This window comes from Melospiza georgiana, chromosome 12 (assembly GCF_028018845.1).
Source record: "Melospiza georgiana isolate bMelGeo1 chromosome 12, bMelGeo1.pri, whole genome shotgun sequence".
Taxonomy (NCBI): domain Eukaryota; kingdom Metazoa; phylum Chordata; class Aves; order Passeriformes; family Passerellidae; genus Melospiza; species Melospiza georgiana.
The window spans coordinates 16,294,685-16,308,616 of record NC_080441.1 but is presented as its reverse complement, the minus strand read 5'-3'; the positions used below and the strand labels follow the sequence as shown (position 1 = coordinate 16,308,616).

Sequence of the window (13,932 nt, the reverse complement as noted above, 5' to 3'; positions counted from 1 at the left end):
CAATCCCACCTCTCTGCTGCCTTTTCCTCTCCTTCCTGCCTCACAGCCTGTGCTGCCAGCATCCTCCTGTACACACATATTGCCATATCTAATATACAGCCATGAAAGCTCAAAAATGCTTTTAATAATTACTTGGTATTTAATTAAACATGCAACAACCAGCCTATTAGAGTAAATTAAATCTGAGTGAGACGTTTGAACAGTGACTACTGAAGATATCAGTTTCTAAAGCTCTCAGAAGGATGGAGGAAGAAAACTGGATTATGTCAAGGGAAAGTTGATGCTGGAAGATGAGTGATGCTTCCTAAACCTTTCCCCCACATCTCTGGGCAAGTGCTAAATGTGTAAACATAGAAATTATTTTTTCCTCCCCGAGGAAAAGAATTAGACAGAGCTTGTAATTCCCTGTGCTTGTCAAGACCTCCAGTGCAGTTTGGGGCGGCAGAGGTAGGAATTCATGTTATAAATAAAGCAATATTATTACTTTACAAGGCAAAATAAAATGCAGTATATCCAGCTCTGAGCATTGAAACCATGACACACTGCAACAATATCAAGGCACACAAGGCTTTGAAAACATTGTTTTAACTCAGGGAAGGAAGGTTTCCTGTTTCAAGCTCTGAAAATTGCCAGAAAGATGTCATTTCCCAGGAGTTAGCCAGAGGCAAACAAATCCTTTAAATCATTTAAGACAACTAACACCTCCTGGGTGAAACCATCACCTCAGCTAGGCTGGCACAGATTGGCTTGACCAAAAATTTAGACTGGAGTTTGCTTCCTGTAGAAAGCAAAGTTTGATCATGTGGGAAGGATGAAGTAGATGATGAAGAGCAGAACATGATGAAGATGAAGTAGATGATGAAGAGCAGAACATGATGAAGTGAGGATGAAAATGAAGAAGATGGTGAAGAACAGAACATACTTCTGGCAGGGGGGTTCAGTTAGGTCAGGCATGGTTTCAGCACAGAGGATGGCAGCTCTGGAGTTGGAAAAGCAAGTCCTGCTTTTCAACAGGAGCAAGCAAACTGGACACAAACCATTTCCCCTGCAAACCCTCTGCCTCCTGCTCCCAGAGACCCAGCTCTGTGTCTGGGGTGACTTTCTGCACGTGAATATTCTGCACAGCTGCATCTGTGGCCCCTCAGGTGACAACCTCAGTGAGAGGGAATGATGTTAGAGAGAAAAGGGTCAGAAATCAGCTTTGGCAGCTGTGGTGTGGACAGAGCACTTCCCAGTCCTGCTGGACAGCTGGAAAGGGCAGGGGATCAATGGATCTGTTCTAGGGACGAATTTCTACTGTCATGGAAGAAGCCAGCATGATGGATGGATGATGGATGGATGGATGGATGGATGGATGGATGGATGGATGGATGGATGGATGGATGGAGGATGGATGATGGATGGATGGATGGATGGATGGATGGATGGATGGATGGATGGATGGATGGAGGATGGATGATGGATGGATGGATGGATGGATGGATGGATGGATGGATGGATGGATGATGGATGGAAGGATGGATGGATGGATGGATGGATGGATGGATGGATGGATGGATGGATGGATGGATGGAGGATGGGTTCCTCCTCCTCCATCCATGAGTGAGTCTCCCCATGGTTATTCCAGGCTCAAGCCAAGAGAACCAGCCCAGGCTGAGGCCAGCAGCAGTGCCCATCATATGGACCCTGCTGGTCCTCTCCCACTTCACCCACCCCAATGCTGCCTGTGGGATCCCAGACCTGATGGGTGAGTGCTGGTAACGCTGCAAACAGCATTCACACTGCAGCTGTAGGAAACACTCCCGATTCTGCTGAACAAGTCAAGCTTATTGCAGGATGCATGAAGGAGAAAAAAAAAAAAGAAGTTTCAGCAGGCTGTGGAAGTCCACAAGCAGAGCAGACTTTGGCTTCACAGCCAACTGGATGGGGAGAACAAGCTGCAGTCCCTGTCCATGCTGAGTGAGTGCTCGCTGCAGCACCAGGACCAACAGTCCTGGAGCCAAGGAGCTCTATTTGCAGAGCTGGCAGGGAGCCCACGGGAGCTCAGTAAATAAAGTATCCAGATAATAAAAATACCCAAAAGCACGGTTTAATTTTTTTTTTTTCTGAGGGATCTGATACAGAAAGAAGCATAGGGCAAACCCATCCCTCCAGAAGAGTGGAACACACAGAACCTGAAGGGTCTGGTGACTCACAGCTGGTACAGCTGAATACCTGACACTCCTTTTTGGGGCAAGCAATAACGAGGCTCAGACAGGAGCTTCTGTATTGTAAAGCCCCACATCCCCTGCAAACCTAGCTACAAACTCTTGAAGGATAAAAGGGTCAATGCTTTGGTATCAGTGACCTAGGAAAGCATCAAAGGAGGTGGTCAGGGACACAGAAGGCACAGGCTGTCCTCCCCTGTGGTCACACTGGAGATTTAGGGATGCTGGGGTAGCAGGGTGCTGCAGAGGGAAAAGGAGGTGAGATCCAACCTGTAAGCACTGAGCATGGTTTGGGTTTGCTTCCCACCTCACCAGAGGCTCAGCTGGGAGGTCAGCACCCCTGGGAGATGCAGGCAGGGGTGTGTGAGATGGCAAGCTCAGCCAGGTGACCCAGCACAGCCTGGAACAGGCAGCAGGAGAGCAGCTGTGCACACCTGGCAAGCAGGGATGTGGGAGGGACCAGTGCATCTTGCCTTTTACTCCCTCCTCTGCCATTTTTTTCTGGCTGGGGCTGGCCTGAGATTCTGTTTGTGCCACGGCAGCAGGGACTACCCACAGCTCATCCCACATGCCTGTATGCCCTCCTTCCCCAAAACGATCCCTTCATCTGGCTAGAGGACCTCTCTGGAGCTCCAAGCAGCTCAGCAGACCCTCTTCCTTCCACCATCCCTTTTCCTTGAATGTTCCTTTTTCTCTGTAGCCTAGCAACTCAGCACAGACTCAGAATATTAACAGCTCCTGTCCCCACACATGATCTTCTCCAGAGGCCTGAAAAATGTGATAGCAGAGAGGCTGAGAGGGGTAGGAGCAAACATGAGAGATGTGGGGAGCGTGCAGGGAGCCTCTCCCAGCATTCAGAAACAGCAGAGCCATTCAGCTGTCGGATCTGCCACCTTCACTTAACATGTACATAACATATAGAGCTATTTATAGCCCCATTTATTTACATATTCAAATATCAGCACGACACGCAAGCACTTGTATTTGGATTTAGGTTCTATATTGAGGTACTGGCATCCTTGCACAAAATACATTCTCCGTTGCTGGGTGCTTTAAATGTATATATGACAGGATGTCAGAAGGTCAGATTCTCAAGGTCTAATTTGGTTTTCAATCAAATCAGATGAAGCTTTCACTTGGGGGGAGAGCTACTTTAGCATTCTGCAGTAATCCTCTCCAATGCTGCAACATTGCTATTGAAACAGGTGGCACTTTGGAACATTGCTCACAAATAGAGCCAGCTTTTTAATACATGTATATATATAAAAATATATATATAGGTGGGGGGAGTTTTGCCCATGTGAAAACATGAATAAAAATTTAAGCAAGGCAGGGAGGGGGGGGGTGGGGGAATTATCCCAGGCAGTTTTCTGCAGTAGGAATTCTAACTACTACAGAATGCTGGGGTGCAAGCTGAAGTGGTTCATACCAGCACCATACAACACTGACATGTTCAGAGCTAAAGATAACTCGGCTGCTAGAGGAACAGATGGAGCACTGCAATGCATAGCCCCGTTCAGCTGAAGGCACGCTGCAAAGCATCCAGCCACAGCCTCGCCTCCCCCCCAGCACGATCCTCTCCTGGCGTGGGGTGCAGGCACCTCCCAAGAGCTCAGGGAGCTCTGAGTGCACCCGAATGGCCCCGTTTGGGAAGCTGCCTGGAGAGCAGAGCATGGGAACTGTGCTGCTGGGCACTGCAGCAGGCTCAGCTCAGCCCCACAACGTGGCCTGGAGGGCTCCCTGCTCCTCAGGGAGGGCAGCACCCTGCAAAGGCTTGTGGCATTCACATCCTCTGAACACAGAGAGACATAATTCTCTCTCACAGGATTTTTCCTGAAGAAAAGAAACCAGTTCTTATCTCTACTTTCTGCTCCTGTTCTTTTTGCACATGTGGAATGTCTTAAGAAGATTGTTTACGCGAAGTGATTTGTCAATTAAATTCTAATAAAGATTGTTTTGATTCATTAGCCAATCACTCCAAGCTGTGTCCTGGCTATCTCAGACAGTCACAGGTTTTTCTTTAGTATCTTTTCTGTAGTATCCTTTTAGAATATCTTTAGTATAATGTAATATAGTACAGTTTTAATAAATCAATTGTTCAGCATTCTGAATCAATAGAGTCAGATGCCAATTACTCCCTATGTCAGAGGCACCCTGAATTGGATAAAGACTCACACTGGGGGATCACTCTTGACAAGCATTGCCACCAGGTTTTGTTCATGCTGCAAACCCCAAGCTCTGGGCTGGGAATCAGCCAGTTCACCCCACAGCTTTGCCATAACCCAGAATTTCCCATTGTGCAGACAAAGAGATCCTGCAAACTCTCCCATTAAGATATCAGGTGAATGCTGGAAGGCCCCCAGGCAGAAACAAGCAGAGTAGAATAAAAAGCTTCAGGGGCAAGAGAGACAATCATTCCCTTGTCCAGCAGTTCAGTCTTGCTCCAGCAAGGTTCCCACAGTTCACCTCCTACTTATGGCCAAACTGTGCCATTTGGCCAACAAAAATATTCATCCAAGGTCACCATTAATGCTGAAAAAGTCACAGGCCATCATCACAAGCACAGGGGAGCCCTTTTTGGGAAGCAGAGGAGCTGTCCCCTCACAGGAGGAGCCTCAGGCAGGACTGTTGCTCCACCAGGCTGCTCCCTGCTCCACAGGCAGCGAGTCCTTGAGACCTCTGTCTCCAAAGGAATTCCTGGGGCTTTGTGCAGCTCCAGCTCCCAGCTGGCCACGGCATTTGGAGAGCCTGCATGGTGATCTTTGGCTTGTTACTTAGCAACTGGGCTGAAGTAGTGGTGAATTCACGGGGCTGTCACTGCAGGCACAGCAGAACCAGGAGCAAGGGCACGGGGAGGGCTCTGCCATGGCAATGGGATAACTTGTGAAGCATTATGGGAGGCAGGCGAGATTTTTTCCCTTCTACAAGTTGCCATAAATGCAGTAAATATTGACATATGAGTCACACTGACCTATTTTCCAGCTTTTTTTTAGGCTGGGACAATCTCTTTGCAACTGATTTCAGAAGCAGTGAATGGGGAGCACTTCAGGCTCCTTGACGAGTTCACTTTATTCTTGACTATTTTATTCAACCCCTTTGGAATAACCATTCCCATATTTCAGGCAGACAGGAGCCCACTCCTTGTTTAAACTTCAGCCCCCAACCCCTGACCACCACCCTGCAGAGCACCCCTGAGGCCAGATGCTTTCCTTGTCCTCACACTCCATCTCAATCCAAGGGATGTTTCAGCACAACCAGTGGGAATTCTGTGAAAGAAGGGCATTATGTGATGTGAGCAGGTGTCCACACCTGATCCTTGGCTTTTTAGACAGTGTCAGTGATGGGAAAGGCACCCTAAGCCTCAGCACTCACAGGATATCGCTGCTGCAAGGATAAAACAATCCTACCCACAAATCTAAGGATGGCAGGTGAGGTGTGTCCCTGGCATCAGCTTTGCAAAGGTGTTTCTGGAGCTCAGTGCATTTCTACTCTTGCTCCCTCTCCAGACAAGCCACAGAGCAGGCAGTTGTGCCTCCTGCATGCAAACAAGAGCATCTCAAAGCTGCCAAGTCCAGGGTGGTTTGGAGGTTGCTCTCCACCCTGCCACAGCCATCTTTTATTGCTCCAAACACCCCTCCAGCAGCAGGAAAAACCATCAATATGCTGCTGCTTTCCCTCAGCCAGCCCAGTGGTCATGTGTCTCCCACTTCCCACTGCTGGAGAAGCAAAGTGAGCAGGTCCTGTGTGACTGATGGCAATGTGGGACGGAATGGCTGGATAGTGCCCAGGTGGAAAGGGACTTGGGGGTGCTGGTTGACAGTCGATTGAATATGAGCCAGCAGTGTGCCCAGGTAGCCAAGAGGGCCAATGCCATCCTGGCCAGTATCAGAAATGGAGTGGCCAGCAGGAACAGAGAGGTCATTCTTCCCCTGTACTCGGCACTGGTGAGGCCTCACTTGGAGTATTGCATCCAGTTCTGGGCCCCTCACTTTAGGAGGGACATCGAGTTACTTGAGCGTGTCCAGAGGAGGGCAACGAGACTAATAAGGGGCTTGGAGCACAAGCCATGTGAAGAGCGACTGAGGGAGCTGGGGTTGTTCAGCCTGGAGAAAAGGAGACTCAGGGGCGACCTCATCACTCTCTACAACTTCCTGAAGGGTGGCTGTAGTGAGCTGGGGGTCGGCCTCTTTCTCCGGGCGACAACGGATAGAACAAGAGGACACAGTCTCAAGTTGCGTCAAGCCAGATGTAAGTTAGAAGTAAGAAGGAAATATTTCACAGAAAGAGTGGTCAGATACTGGAATAATTTACCCAGTGAGGTGGTAGAGGCATCATCCCTTGAAGAATTCAAAAAAAGACTGGATGTGGCACTTGCTGCCATGATCTAGTTGAACAGTTAGAACATCGGCTGGACTAGATGATCTTATAGGTCTCTTCCAGTCTTGAAAAATTCTGTGCACATGGACCTTTGCCTGCCCTGGTAACTCTCCCCTCCAGGGGCTGCAGTTTCAGTGCACAGAAGCAGCACTGTTGGATTTCCCAGCCATGCCATGCACTGCAGCCCCCCACACCAGGAGCTGAAGGGACAGGAGCTGTGTGAGCCCAGCAGAGGAGGGCACAGCACTTTCAGCCCTGAAGGAACGTTCCATCCCGGCTGGCTGCTGCAATACCCTGGTTTAGCTCACACAGTAGCCTCTTGGGAATAAGAAAAGCTCAAAACCCCACCTGCCCATGCCTGTAGGTATTGCCCACCCCAAGTCAGAGCTCTGCCATTCTCACCATGAGCAGATCAAGATTCATAGAATCAATAAGGTTGGGAAAGACCTCCAAGGTCATCAGGTCCAGCCTTTGACCAAACACCCCCATGGCCACTAAACCACACCACACACTGCCAGGTCTGCTTGGTTTTTGAGCACTGCCAGGGATGGTGACTTTACCACTTCCCTGGGGAGCCGGTTCAAATTCTTATCCACTCATTTAGGGAAGAAATTTTTCCTGATATTCAACATGAATGCCCCCTGAATCCTTCTCCACCAGTAAGGCCCCACAGCCCTGTCTGCTACCTACAACCCTTCCATCCCAGGAGCCTCCAGCAATCCAGCAGGACTAAATCCCCTGCAGCACCATGACAGAGCACCAGCTGCAGCTCAGCACCAACCTCCTAGCTCTTCCATGTTTTGGCAGTCCTAAATATTCAGCAGCCTTGAATATGAAGATGTGATGTGTACACACACACAGAGTTTGGATACCACAGTGTCACAGGGCTGGGGATACCCAAGGCTACAGAGAAACATTTGCAGCACTGGAGTGTCATGTCATACTTGTATCTCACAGCACATAACTCCAGAAAACTCTGACTGCAGGATTTAAATGCTTTAACCTTTGCTTTTAAAAAACATTTGGATACCCAAGGACATAGAGACTGAGGAGTATCTGCACATCATTTCTCCATTGAAAAGAGACAGCAACAAAACAGAACGTTTTCAATTAAGAGTAAGGAAAACATTGACACATTTCAAGAGAGTAGATGGTACTAAAAGGCACTGCATAATAGTAAAACTTTCATCTTTAAAATCTTGGGTTTTAAAGCTCAAGGCATCTACAGCAATGGAAAATCCTTTTCAAGGGCACATTGCAGCAAAGTTGGGTTTGTCCAGTATTGCAGGTGTACATATATCCCAGTGAAAACAGAACTGCAAAGCCTGCTCAGGACACATTCCACCACAAAGTCTATTTCAAGCATGCCCAAAAGATGGAAAATTTGATGTAGTGAGGAGAGTGATGCCCCACTGTTGATGGCATAACAGGTTGTAGGATGAACTGTCCTGGTCAAGAACACTCTTACACAAAACCTGGTCCACTTCATTTTGGGTTAAAAGCCAATTGAAAACCATTGCAGCTCATGGTTGTCTGGAGACATGCTTTACATCTCTTGAGCAGGGAAATCTGCCAAACCAGACAGCTTGTTTTTGAAGCAAGCTTCGAGAAGTTGGGCAATAACAGCCACGATGCTTCCTGCTGTAACCTCCAAGAGATCCAGTGCCAGCACCAGAGCAGTCACTCCAACAAGGCACAGCCTGGCAGCAGGGGCATGGGGCTGGGAAGCAGTGAGCCATTGGAAGAGGCTGCCCAGAGAAGCTGTGGCAGCCCCTGGATGTGTCCAAGGCCAGGTTGGATGGGGCTTGGAACAACCTGGGGTGGTGGAAATTGTCCTGATTTGAAATGAGCTTTAAATCCCTTCCAACCCAGACCATTCTGAAGCAAAACATCAAGGTCAGCTTTGCCCAGCCCCATGCCCTGACCCCTAACCCCTCCCCACTGCAGGCTGTCCCCCAGCAAAAGGAATTGGCAATGCCACAGGCATCCTTCCTTTCACAGCCCTATTCCTGCAAATGTTTTTGTCTGGAAGCCTTGTTTCCTACACTAGCCCTCTGCAACAATCCTCTTGTAACTTTTCAACTTGTCACCAGGTTTATAAAACTTTAAAGCTGGTGCTATAACAAACTGAAATGATGTTATTGCAGATGTAGGAGAGCATCTTGGGATGAATAAATTATAGGAGGCACAAAGAAATCATGACTATAATGGCTGGATGCTCCGAGCTGTCTACGGTGTGCAGACACAGGAGGGAGCAGGTTTAGGACTGCACAGATCATAGGGCAGGAAAATTGAAGTCTTATGAAGGGTAACCTCCTCTTATTTCAAATGCAAACAAAACTTCTGGTAGTTTTCCTTATTGAAATAGTTCATTAATACTTCAAGGGAGTCTGAACTGTCTGGTGCTAGAAAAATACATCCCTAGAGATTGCCTAGAGAGGGAAAAGGCTGCTTTGGAAAGATTAGTTCTTGTCTAGTCCAATCATGCAGGAATCTACAGCACACCCTGAGTCCTCAGCTGGATGGAAGGACATCCAGCAGTGGGGAAAGACCTGCAGCTCTTTCTGAAGCCATTGGTGCTGGACACCATCAGAACTGCACCCCCAGAAGCAGGCCCTTAGGTGAGTGACTGTGGGCAGCATTCAGACCATGAAGCACAAGGACAGACACCCCCAGCCTGCTCCAGCTGAGAGTGACATGAGCTCCACACTGCCAGAGCTCTGCATTCCCCAGCTCAGAAATGCTGCTGGACTCCTCAGGAACCTGGCACCACACCAAGAGACCTGAAAGTGTCACTGCCCCCGTGCCACTGCACACCAACAAGAGTCCATAAACACCTGCAGGCAGTTCCCTTGATGCCCTGAGTTTTAGCTTTTCTGTTTTTCAGACCCTGCACTGCATTAGTGTGAAGCTCTGAACTCCATACAGAGTGTTGGGAAGCTCTCTTCAGTTTGGTCAGACAGAACAATCCTTCCAGGCCTGAGAGCCAAGGACACCATCACAGCCCAAATAAATATAAACAAAAGTAAATTAGAGGGAAGCAAACTGAGGCGATGTGACTTCATTACCTGAAGCTGCAATTGGGGATGAACCTCTGATATGCAAATAGGCCAAACTTATATCAGCGCAAAAAACTCATGTCCATCTTGGGTGTAGCCTCTGCCAGGCTCCTGCACTGTCCAAGGCGTGCCTGTTAAAGGCCTTTAATAAACACTTTTTTATTTTAACTCTGTCTGGCATCTGCTCTAGGTTGTCGCTGTAGGACATGAAATAACACAACGCGCACAAGCAGCTCTTCCAAGGTAAAAAGAGAATTTTTAATTTCTGACTCCAACATTTATGGATTTCCAAAAGTGACAGTGAATTGGAGGGTGACAGTGCCACCTCTCCAATGACACTGGACAAACCAACAGTCCATCAAATTTTTCTTCCTCCATAAAAGAATGTATAAGTTATTTACATAAAGTGCGTGAGAAAGTTCATTACAAAAATGTAAAAAAAATTTTTAAAAGTCAGGGCGACACTAGGTAGCCATTCCAGGCATCACCCTGCTCACTGCAACTCAGGTCACCTCAAAGGAGAAGAGCTGGGTGAGTTCTCCAGGACACACCATCCCTCTGTCCTTCATGGCTCACCTGAGCTGCTCAACAGCAGCAGGAAGACATTCCCCCTCTCAGCCTGCCTTCAAATCCCCACCTTGCAAATGTGTACAGGAGATGAAAAGACTCCAGTGAAGCCTTTCATCTTCATGGATCAGCACTTCCCAGAGGGTCTGCCACTCAAATGTGCCCTCCCCAATACCTGTTTGGCCTGGTCCCTGGCATCCTTCCCCAGGCATTTCAATTGATGTCACTGATCTTGGCTCAGCAAATAATCCTTCTAATCACTGACAAGAACAGAGGCTGCAGCTCAGCGTTGCTTGGCCATGCTGAGAGGGGTACACAGCAAGAAAGCAGCACTCTAAAAAGTGAATTTGAAACTATGGCTGACCACACACAGGCAGCAGCTGCCATGGACCAGGAGGGGACCAGGAGGGGACACGTTTTAAAATAAGGGCTGCCGTTTTGGTCTCTCATGACTGGGAGAAGGTTGCCACTGTACCTATGAGCATCCTGCAGCCTGGCATGGCACAGGATCTAGGAATGGCCATCAGGGAGCTGGGGGTTGCAGACATCTTTTATGAAAAATCCTTTCATTAAGATTTTTCCTCAAGATTTTTCCTCCTGAGAAGCCTCAGGAACAAAATGTAAACAATGATTATCTGCTGCTGTGGAATGCAACAGGTGCATCTTTGATTGGCCCATGTTGGATGTTTGTAATTAATGGCCAGTCACAGTCAGCTGGCTTGGACAGAGAGCTGAGCCACAAGCCTTTGTTATCATTCTTTGCTATTCTATTCTTAGCCAGCCTTCTGATGAAATCCTTTCTTCTATTCTTTTAGTATAGTTTTAATGCAATATATATCATAAAATAATAAATCAGCCTTCTGAAACACGGAGTCAGATCCTCGTCTCTTCCCTCATCCAAGAACCCCTGTGAACACAGTCACAGGGGAGTATCAGCTTTGGGTGTCAGAACACATCTACAGACAGTGCAGAGTGTTCTGTGTGTCAGAGTGTCTGGGAGCACAGTCTGTCTGTCTGTCCCAGCAGAAGGACATCACTGTGCTGCCTCCTCAGAGAGCCCTGTGTCCTCCAGGACAGGAATGTCACGACATCTCCACTTTGGGAACACGGCTCCCATGGGAGTGAGGGCAAGGAGTGCTCGTGGATGGAGCTGGATTGTTCCACAGCTCCACAGCCAGCTGGACTCCTGTGGCAAGCAGCTTTTGGAAGCCCATGCAATGCCTGGTCAGTGACAGCACTTGTTCCCCACCAGAGGCAGCCAGCAGGCGCCAGGAGTCCCAGGGAAAGGCCTGGGAGAGCTGGGGGCTCTCAGCCTGCCCAGCCCCAGCACCAGGGCCATTGTTCCCAAAAGGATGTCTGAGGATTAATTAATTATCCTACAAGGGGTAGTAAGTAATAACACTCCTTGTGGAACAATAGAAGCTATTTGGTCGCCATGACAACCCAGCTTCACTTGTGTGCCTTTAATTTATTCATTGCACAGTTCCTTTCCCAAGCACACATGATGCCAAAAAAATGCCTTGTTTTTCTTGCCAGTATCCATGTCCAGAGCAGGGGTAAAACACAGCCCTTTCCCCGGGGCATCTGTCACACAGAAGAATGATGTACATAAAATCCCTTCAGCCTGGACACTTACATCACATGAGAACACTTCTGCTCCTAAATGTTTGTTCTTTAACATGATTCTGATTCTTAACCCCTTCTTGAAGCTCCCTCACCACGGTGCTCAGAGATCTTGGTCCTGAATAAGTTCTTACCTACAGCCACCTCACCTCCCATCCCCAAACCTTTCCACACGCTCTCCCCCTGCCTCAATATATGTAGGAAAGATGAGCAGGACATTTTTCTTGTCAAACAGAGAGCCAGGAAGGATCATCAAGGTCTAGAAGTGACATTCCTTCACATCTACAGAAGCATGGCATGGACAGTGGTGCCCAGCCTGACCTCAGCCATGCCACCACCATCAAAGCACTCAGTGTCCATCCCTGTGCTGCTCAGACTCTGCAGGATCCACAGCAGCACTTTCCAACCCTTGCCATGTAAATGTGGCGCTCTCCTCTCTGCTGTGAGCCCCTGCTCTCACCTGCTGGACAAAGCATTTGATCAGCCCCTGTAGTCCATGGACACCTCTCCAGCAGGAGGTTCATCCTGCACCAGCCCCTGCAGGGCTCAGCTGTCTTCACAGAATGGTCTGGGTTGCAAAGGACCTTAAAGATCACCTTATTCAAGCCCTTTGCCATGGGCTTCCACTGTCTCAGGCTGCTCAGAGCCCCATCCAACCTGACTTTGGACACTGCCAGGGATCCAGGGGCAGCCACAGCTGCTCTGGGCACCCTGTGCCAGGGCCAGCCCACCCTCACAGGGGAAAATCTTTTCCTAAGATCCAATGTGAACCTACTCTTTTAGTCTGAATCCATCCCCCCTTGTCCTGTCACTCCAGCCCTTGTAAAAGGTTTCTCTCCACCTTTCTTGTGGGCTCCCTTCAGGTACTGGAAGGCCACCCCTAAGCTGGTTTTTTGCAGGCTGTGCAATCCCAGCTGTGCCAGCCTTTCCTCCCAGCAGAGCTGCTCCATCCCTCTGATCCCTGGTGCCTGCTCTGTTTCCCTCTCCTTCTGTGCTGGGACAGAGCTACTCAGGCTCACAGGGGCAGTGGCTACAGCTGAGAACCAAACCCTCACCCCCTCCCAGTTATGTCTGTGCAAGTCTTGGTCTTAAGGCACAAGTGCAGAGCCCAAACTGTCCATCCTGGCTCTAGCAGGAGGGTGACATTTGCTCCAGCACCCCACGACACCCAGGTCCAAGCTGAGCCTGGGGGAGGACATGACTCAAAGTTGAGCTGTGGCCTGACAGGCAAGAGAGACGGAACTAGGTTAAACCATCTGGCCCAGCTAAGCTGAGCCTAAACTCAAGCACAACTACCCAGGGCCTCTGAACCCAAATCTGGGGCCACACACACTGCCCAGCGTCACTGTCACTGGGGTGAGGTGCCACAGGTCATGCAGGGAATTCAGGTGAGGGTGGCATGGTGGCAGAGTCAGCAAAAGGAACTCTCACTCAGGAACATAAAGGTTATGGCTGGCTCTTCCCCCTGGGTCATTCCAACACAAATTCAGGCTTTTCAGACAGCTTGGGAACAAAACCAACTGGTCAGGTTGTGTCACCCCCCTCCTCAGAAGAGCTGGTGGGCCAGGGAAACAGGGCAGGAGAGGCCAGAGACAGAGAAATGGGACGGGAGAAGGGGCAGAGCGGGATTTTAATTGACCTGAACTGCAAGAGCTCTAAAGGGGCCCAGGATCCTCCTGCACAGGCCAGGAAGGGAGGAACTGGACAGGAGCTCTCAGGAGGCTCCCACCAGCCTCCCCCTGCACTCAGCCCCTGGGGAAGGAGCAGAGTCTGGAGGAAAAGCCTCTGGACAGGAGGGAGAAAGGCAAGTTTAGGCAATTACAACACAATCTATGTCACCTTCTGGGTGCTGAGGGTTTCTGAGGGACAGTCCTGGATATGAACATAAATCATGACCAAAGTAATCATCAAATTTCACAGATTTCACCCCAAACCTTTGCTACCTGAGCAGATAATTTCTTTTTTTTCGTTGTTGTTCACAGTTATGCTCCAATCTATCAATGCCACCCAAACCCAGATTTCCATTAGAAGCCTCTCTTTCCAGCACAGATATCCAAGGAAATGTTGAATTACCACCAGCAAATGAAAACTCACTGTTT

At 48.9% G+C, this 13,932-nt stretch overlaps 1 protein-coding gene across 2 annotated transcripts in view; it reads right to left on the bottom strand.

Annotated features, from left to right (window-relative positions):
• LOC131088382 (gamma-aminobutyric acid receptor subunit beta-4) overlaps window positions 1–13,932 on the bottom strand; it is an 81,214-nt gene that overhangs the window by 39,529 nt on the left and 27,753 nt on the right. The window lies entirely within an intron of this gene.